We start from the raw sequence: 8,622 nt of genomic DNA on the forward strand, positions 1-8,622 counted from the left end.
TATCTGGCTTGTCAGAACTTAAACATCTCCCAACTCTGTAAGAACTTTGGAAATTTTCATCTTACAGCTCTCCAATGGTTATTCTTTGCCCAGCCCTGTGGAATTTCATCCTAAACATATTCAACTTAGTGTTCAGCTAAAGACCCAAGGGGACCCCATCATATTTCTGCAGTTCTTTCTCTGTGTAGCTCTCTCCTCTCCTATAGTCTGTCTCACAAACTGCAGTTGTCCTGACCTGTTTTCTCAGCTTACAAATACTGCTATGCTTTCCTTGGTTTCGCTCCCTCCCTATGCCATGGCTCAGTAAGTGCCTACCGGGAGAAAGGGCAACTGCAGAGTCTGCCTTTGTTTCCCTTCTCTCAGGGATCAGCATCCTATACTGCCAGTTTGCCTAATGTCTGAAAAGAGTTGTTCCATGTATAGTCGGCCCAGTTTCATAGTTGTTCATGGTAAAGAGTGAGTCTGGTGGAAGTGAAGTTTTAAAAAACTATTCCTTTTCTAATTTTTGGAGGTTATGCCTCACTCATTGATTTTCAGCTTTTGCTGTTTGTTTTCTGACAAAAACATTTAAGGCTGTACATTTCTCCATAAATATTGCCTTAGCTTTATCCTACAGGTTTTGATATGTAGTATTTTGTTATTGTTCAATTAAGATATTTGCTAATTTTCATTATGGTTCCTTCTTGGTACATGGGTTATTCCAAGTAATATTTATGTTCCACAACTATGAATTTTTTAACGTATGTACTGCAAATAACTTCTCTTGGTTTATGGCTTATTTATTTTCTTAGTCATATCTTTTAATGAAAAGAATTTCTTAGCTTTAGTGAAATCTAAATTAAGAAAATACTTTATATCTAGTTCTTTTTGTGACCTATTTAGGAAAAATTTGCTTATCCCAAGACCATGAGGATAGTCTCCTGTTTTCTTCTGAAAGATTTATTGTTTTACTTTTCACATTTAGGCCTGTGATGCATCTTGAGTTATTTTTTGTGAAGATACATGGAATGGTGTCTTTTTATAAATCAGCTGACTACATATGGTTAGACCTGCTTACGGACTCTATTCTGTTCCATCTATTTATCCTTGTGCCTTATTATTAGTTTAAATGTTATTTTTACAAAGTACATTTTCTATGGTCTGTTGGTGGTCATGCTGCATTCCTTTGTCCCTCTGTATCTCCTTGCCCTTTTCCATCTCGCTCTTTGCTCAGGGAAGCTGACCTGAGGAGATTACATTGATGCCCCACCCCATTCCAGTTTTCCAGGGTCAATGGAGTGTCCTGTTAAGAGTTCAGTGGAAGGGAGGAATGAAATAAGGGAAGTATACACCTGATTTTCTTCCTGTGACATCCCCTTAGGTTGATTTGTGACTTGACCAAGTGTCATTGCTTTCCTCAAGGCAGCTGACCCTAGAAAACTCTCTCTCCTTCAGGTTCTGGTAACTTCTCCTGGTCCTTATCCCTTCAGTTCTAGGTGTAGTGACAGCTCCTATGCTTGCTGGCCCCAGTTCCTGCACTAACCCTTGTGGCACCCTTAAGTTCTGCTAGCGCTTCTGTGATTAGTCTCTTTGCATACAGTCCTTTTAGAAAAATCCTAATTTGTTTCCTGTTGGGACTCTTATTAATGTATCAGTATATTCGAATGTTTTTCAAAAAGTATCTAGTATCTAGCATCTTAACTAAGCACTCTTCAGTTTTAATAGTTTGTTTCTAGAAATTCTTGGAAATCCTATGTAGACACTCATAGCATCTTATAAATCATGATCCCTTTGTTTCTTAAAATACTTATGATTTTATAATTTTAATTTCTGTTCTTTTTCTTTCTTATTCTCCTAAGACCTCCCTTTTAATGTTAAACAGAAGTAATTATAGTTGTCTCATTCTTGCCTTTAAAGTGAACATGATGGATGTTCACTACTAAGAAGTATATTTCTTGCAGATTGGGGTAGATAGCCTTTTATAAGTTGAGGGATTTTTCTTGTTTATTATTTTTAAAAATCATGATCAGATAACTGAGTAGTTCACTGCATTGTTTGAGGTAATTGTAACTCCTTTCTTTTTCACTTTCTGCTTCCCTGGGGTACTGGCTCCATCCTTGTAGTTCACATCAAGGTCAAGGCCAGACAGACTGTTCTTCCTAGCCTCAGCCTGTATGGACAGGAATGGAGCCCTGTAATCCTCTTGGGTAAATCTTGGGTGCTTTGGAATCTTCCATGTGGAGCATTGCAAAATGCCCATGAAAGCATCATTTCAATGTATTGTTCTGCTTATAAAACATCTGCTTTTTAAAAGTCCTGATTTACTCAAGACACCCTTTCTATTAAAGAGAGGAAGAGTAAAGGGAGTGTTGAGGAGAAAAACCCCATTCTGACACCCATATGTAATTTGCAGCAATTCTACGAAGTGGTTATTAGTACGCTTAGTTCAAAGATGAGGAAACTGAAAGCCAGGGAGGGGAAGTGCCTTGACCGGGACAACAGCAGAGTGGGTTCCAGGACCTCTGGTCCCAAATCTTGTGCTCAGAAACACTATTTGCTTGCTCCCAACAGAGAAGTGAGACTTGCATCCCATGGCCTTTTGCCTTTCCCTAATTTTGAATCCTCAGCTCAAAACATCTCCCACCTGGTCCCACCCTCCTAGCAGTGCTACAGTTTGGAAGTATTGTGGACTTCTCATTTCTGCCTCCAGAGCCTCCTAGGTAGGGGGATTCTGGGGGTTGTGTAGCCTGCCAGTACTGTGAGTATTGTGTATTGATGTGCACAGGGGGAGGAGTGGGTCTGGTTCCTTTCTGGAAAAGGGAGGGGAGCAGGAAGTGGGGTTCTGATTCTGCTTTTCTGTAGGCCAGGCTAGGTGCTGAGATGAGTGGCCACCTGTTCCTGTCCCTTCCTCTCACCACAGGCTGGACCACTTCCAACTGTCTAGTGACTGAAGGCTCCTGGCTACCTATGGTCTTCTGCTTCTCCCTGATCCCCCTGGACTCCAGCCTGCCCCTCCTTGCAGAATGTTCCTCAGTGACCAACCGGCCACCAGTCTTGGAGGTTGTGCCACACTGTGGAGGGGCTCTGTCTTGCGGCTCCATTTCATTTTGCCTGTGGATGCCTTCTCCCACTTACCTGGGCTCAAGATCCTGGGGCTGAACCTGCATGACAGCCAGCTCCTGCCAGGAGTTCTCTGGAGCTTGGGGCAGCTGCAGCTGCTCCTTTTCATTGGCCACCACGTGGATTACCACTTCCTACCCCCTGATGCTTGACAACTGGAGCTCCCTCTGGTACCTTGTTTCCTCGAGCCCTTGCCTGGATGGGAACTTGGATGTCTGGTTGCCTCTTAGTCTATGGTGGTTGGCTATCAAGTATAGTTGCCTTCAGAATGTGGGGGGACTGGCTGACATCTTCCCAGACCTTGTGTTTGGACCCTGGACATGTTGGACCTGTCACTCAACAACTGGCTGAAGATGGCCAGTCTTGGGGCCCTTCAGGGCCTCAAGCTGGGAGCTCTGTGTCTGGACCACACAAAGTTGGAGGTAGTTGCAGTGGTGGACTGGGGCTGCAGACTGGATTTTGTTAGTGACAAACACTGACATGGCTGAGCTGCCTGCCAGGGCAGTTGCCCACTTTGTTCTATAGGAGTTGACTTTAGGGTCTACTTTGACAGGACACATAGCTCTGGAGGCTCTGGCTTCCTGCCACAGGAGCTCAAGTTTGCTGGCTGCCATGCCTAGGCTTCAGAGACTGTCCTGAGTGACAACCAACTGCAGAGTGCCATGAGACAGGGGCTATGTCAGGACTCTGGATGCTGGGTCTGCCCAACAGTGGATTACATACCCTGCACCCAGCCACCTTCTCTGTTTGCCCCACCTCTGGGAGCTGCTACCTCAGGAAAACCAGCTGGTTTGTCTGGAGGGCCAGGTATTGGGGCTTTAGGAGGCTGGAGATGTTGGACTTGAGCAGGAATCACTGGTAGCCTTGGACGATGGCTGCTATGGCTGTAGTGACCACCCTGCATACATGGTGCTGAGCCCAGCCTGGTACTTCTGGACCTGAGAGTCTGTACAACCTGAGACTGCAGTTCCCCTCTGGCCCTTCTGGGGTAGCTTGTCCTAGCCCCTGAGGCTGACCAGCTTGGAGCTTCATGCAATCTCAGGTAGGAAGTGTTGGAAGATGGCTTCTACTGTATTTCCAGTCTTGCAGACCCAGACTCTTAAAGGCTGAGCACCACAGCTGGCGACCCACACTGTCACCAAGATCTTCCCTGCCCTTCGCTTGCTATTGGCAATAGCTTGGAGGCCCTGTGCTCCCAGGACATCTCCAAGTCTTTCCCCAGGCTCCAGTATCTGAGGGAATGGGGGAAGGGTGGATTGGCACAGCCCCAGGCCTTGCTGCATCGCAGGGCTGCCCAGTCTATGGGAGCTGAAGCTGCAGACACTGAAGTCCCACGTTTGGCTCTGCCCAGTGTGGCTTGATTTGCCAGTGGGTGAGCTGCCCTGGGCTTTAGGGGCTGCCTCTGGTCAAAATAGGATTGGAGAGACAGCCTGCTGCTGCTTTGCAGGGCCTGGGCAGTCTCCAGGTCTTAGTGCTAGACTGGATGGCAGCCTCCAGGAGCACAGTTCCCTGATGTCCAGTCCCTGTGTATTTGGGAGGCATCCTTGGCTTGCCAGTGTGCCAATGCCTGGGTGGGGCCCTGTCTAGAGTGGTCCCCCAGAACATACATGCAAGCACTGTTCCCCCAGTTGTGCCAGCCAGAAGCTAGGAGCCACCCCAAGAATCCCCTTTTCCCATTTCTCTGGAGCCACTGTCCCAAGGCTTTGGCGTTGGAACTCTGGGCAGCTCTGCCTTGTTGCTTCTGCTGATCTGGCCCCTCCTACAGGAAGCCAGGAACTCCTGGATCCTTTATCTTGAGGCCTTGTTTAGGGCTTGGTTTCATGGTCTGAGGGGTCAAAGGGAGGGCAAGAGGTTCCTGTATGACACGTTTGTATCCCACTGCAGGCAAGACTAGGGATGGGTGGTGTGGGTGCAGCTCGCTGTTTCCCTGAGCAGGATTTTCAGCCAGGCAAAGATATGGCTGAGAATGTGACAGAAAGCATGGCAAGCGGCTGGGACATGCTCGCGTGCCGAGTCACCAGGCCCTGCACACCCCATGTTGCTGCTGGGAGCTTCCACTGGCCACCATCATCCTGCTGGCTGCCCCCCAACCACCAGTGCTGCTGCTGGTCTTCCTGGAGCCTGTCTTCAGCCACCAGCTCCCCTGTTACCTTAGACTGGCCTGGCTGGAAGAGACTGTTGCACATGGCCCAAGAAAAATGAAAGAAAAGATAACTGCTGGGCTTGGCTGGGGAGCAGCTGGGGGCCTGTGTGTTGGAGGGTGGGATAGGAAAAGCAAGCCAGCCTGGCAAGGGGACAGTGGGTGTCGGGGGGTACATGAGACTCAGCTTCTGGTGGAAGGTGAGGGTCCTGCACATGTAGGGAGGATCAACTGGTGGCTTTGGGAACACAGGCTTTGGGAAGGCCCTGGAGGCTGAATGTGAAAATTTGTGGCTGGCAGGTGGCCATGTGTTATGTGATGTAATTTCAAGATCTCCAGATCCTCAGAAGATTTACTAAACCCACGAAATTCTTGGCTTCATTGGACTTTTGGTTTTTTGATGGAAATGCACATGAGGCAGAAGATCAAGTGCCTAGGTCACGGAAACTGTAGCCCAGAGGAAATAAAGTTGGGAATTCATGGAGTGTATGGGGGAGAAAGGAGGGAATGAACATCCCAAACTGTGGGCTGGAGTGCAGGCCAAGTTCAACCAGATCTTCAAAGGGCAGAGGGACCCCTTTTGCCATCTGGGCTATAGAGGAGTTGGCAGCTGAGGACCAAGAAGCTGCGATGCTGCCCAGGGGGCAGCAGACTGATTGCCCGTCCCCTCAATAAAAACACGAAGGCATGGTCCTATCCATCATTGCTGAGCCTTGTAGCATCACTGGGAGGAGGAACCTACCCTTCACTCTGCTCCAGCCATGCTAAACTATGTGTAGCTCTCGGAACACCATACGCTTTTGCCTCTGGGCCTTAGCACGTGCTGTTCCTTCACTCAGGGACAAACCTTCCCCCAGTTTCTTTCCTCTGGGGAAATACTACATATCCTTTAAGATTCAGCTCAGCCATCTCTTTCTGCAGAAACCTTTCCTCACTTCCCAGCTTGGGTGAGCTGTTGCCTTTGTGCTTCTACCAGTTCCTGTACTTTGCTTTACCAAAGCATTGGTGACTCTGTACTGGCCTCACAGCTCTGGGAGCCCCTGCAGCAGAGCTCTCCATAGAGGGGGTATACAAGATGACCCACTAGGGTTTAAGAAAAAAAAATGTTAAAACTTCTATTGCTATTTTTAAAAATCTCACTTTATTCTGAAGTTAGACTGCCTGCTTTTTAGCCACATGGCTTCGTTATGTTACTTAACCTCTGTACCTCAGTTTCCTCTTCTGCAATATGGGAAACTATTAGACCCTCCCTCAAAAGGGTTTCATGAAGATTAAATGAGTTAATAAGTGTAAAGAACTCAGAGCAGGATCTAATAATGCATTATAAATGTTCAGTACAAGTTAGCTTTCATTAATTATACATGTACTATGTGCATATCATAAGTAAATATGTGCATATCATAAGTAAATACACATATATTGGGAATATGTGTTCAAAATTTTTTACTAATAGGAAACTCAATTGGGAAAGTTTGCAGGTAAGGCCCTGGGGACAAGATTCAGGTTTGATTAATCTCTGTATCCTTAGAGCGTAGTGCTGGCCCAGTGCAGAGAGGGTCTTAATAGCATTGACAACTGTGGATGGCAAAAATCTTGGTAGATATTGAAGCAGAGAACAGGGGTCTGGTTCAGGCTCTGTTACTTATTTCTATATGACACTCACTGCGGCACTTACCTTCTTGGAGCCTTCATTCTCCTCTTCTGTAGGATGCCAGGCTTTAGTAAGACAAAGGCTAATTCCAGGCTGGATTTGGGGGCGAGGAGCGCCCTCTTGTGTCTTTATGGTGTTCTGGTCTCTGTGATCCTCACCTCCATTCCTCCTCTACAGGACAGATGATCCTGAAATGGACGTTCTTACCTTACCCTGCAGAGCTGCTTTTCCAGCGTCAGATCCTGACACTCTCTCCAGTGTCTCCAGCCCTCCCAGCACCTCACACTGTCACACTCTCTCCCCACTCAACCTCCCCATCCCAGTTTTCCTTACGCAGTGTGGGACTCATAAGAAATCTTTGGAGTCACATGCCCAGTAGTTCAACTTCTGGCACTTATTAGCTATGTGATCTTGAGAAGGCTTCATCTTCCAAACCCTGTCTTCCCCAGTGAAAACTGGGGGTAGTAACATCAACCTCATAGGGCTGTTGTAAGACAGGTGTGCATTTAATAAGGTTGCTATTACCTTCACCTAGTAAAATCCCATGAGTTGTTACTATAGATAAGCTGGAACATGTTTCACAGAGAGGACTTTGAACTGGGTCTATTAAAACTAAGATATAGAATTCCCCTAATTTTAACAAGAGCCAAAATGGATTGAGCACTTGCCATATGCCAGGTACTGTCAATTTCCCCAAAGTCTCATAACCATTAGTAAAAATAGTAATAGCTAATGATTACTAAACTCCTCTGTCATACCTGGGCCAAGCTCTTTACATACTCTTCCTCATTTATCCCTCTCACAAACCTTATCAGATAGATGCCATTATTGTAATTCCCGTTTCACAGAGGAGGAAACTGAGGCATAAAGAGGTCAGTAATTTGCCCAAGGTTTCACAACCAGTGAGGGCAAGTCCTATATCCTGCATTTTAGAGTAAGAAGTTTCAGACACAGGCAGCTTAACTCCGGAGACCACCCTTAACCTGCATTACCTCATTTAATCTTTACAACACCTTTCAATGTAGGTTCTATTATCTTAACTGCATTTTACAGATTAAAAAAAAAAACAAAGACAAAAGAGATGCAGTAATTCATTGTTCAAGGCCACACAGCTAGGAGGTAGGTGGGGTGGGATTTGGATCTTTGGCTGACTACAAAACCCACATTCTAAACCCCTCAGTGGCATAAAGCAACTGCATTTATATTAACATTATTCTGATTATTATTATTCTAATAATGGTTAATATTCTCCAACACCCACAAAGTGCCAAGCTCTGTATTAACAGATTTACATAACAATAGCTAACATTCGTTGTGTATTATTAGGACCAGGCCCTGAGCTAATCGTTTTCGGTGTATTATCTCATTTAAGCCCACAAAAACCCCGAGACACAAATGTTATTATTACCCTAACTTTGCAGGGACAGAAAGGTTCACAATTGATCCAAAGGTATGCAGCTTAAGCTGGAAAGCGAACCTACAATCGTCCACCTCTCTCCTGTGCAACCATCTGGTCACCTCTAGCTACCCTCCCACCCCCCTTCCTGCCCCCCATTCTTATTTCTTACTATTTCTGCTTGGATCTCGCTCGGGCGGATGGCCCTCCCTTCTACTCTTCACTAGCTCCGCCCATTCGGCTTTAGTGCCCGCTTATTAGGTGGTGCCGCTATCCCGGAGCCTGTGGGAAGGAGCGGGACCGCAACAGGCCCCGCCTTCAAGCCTAGAACCTGTT

At 46.5% G+C, this 8,622-nt stretch overlaps 1 long non-coding RNA gene and 1 pseudogene across 3 annotated transcripts in view; one reads left to right on the plus strand and one right to left on the minus strand.

Annotated features, from left to right (window-relative positions):
• LOC140848664 (uncharacterized) overlaps positions 1–8,533 on the minus strand; it is a 32,935-nt gene extending 24,402 nt beyond the window's left edge. For all 3 annotated transcript variants that reach the window (XR_012129760.1, XR_012129759.1, XR_012129761.1), the window contains exons 1-2: positions 8,459–8,533; positions 6,915–7,078 (exon numbers count right to left, since the gene is read on the minus strand). This is a non-coding gene — a long non-coding RNA (uncharacterized lncRNA). The remainder of the gene's footprint in view (positions 1–6,914; positions 7,079–8,458) is intronic.
• LOC108401809 (toll-like receptor 12) lies at positions 2,860–5,772 on the plus strand (annotated as a pseudogene).
• Positions 8,534–8,622: the final 89 nt, after the last annotated feature.

This window comes from Manis javanica, chromosome 4 (genome assembly GCF_040802235.1).
Source record: "Manis javanica isolate MJ-LG chromosome 4, MJ_LKY, whole genome shotgun sequence".
Classification (NCBI taxonomy): Eukaryota; Metazoa; Chordata; class Mammalia; order Pholidota; family Manidae; genus Manis; species Manis javanica.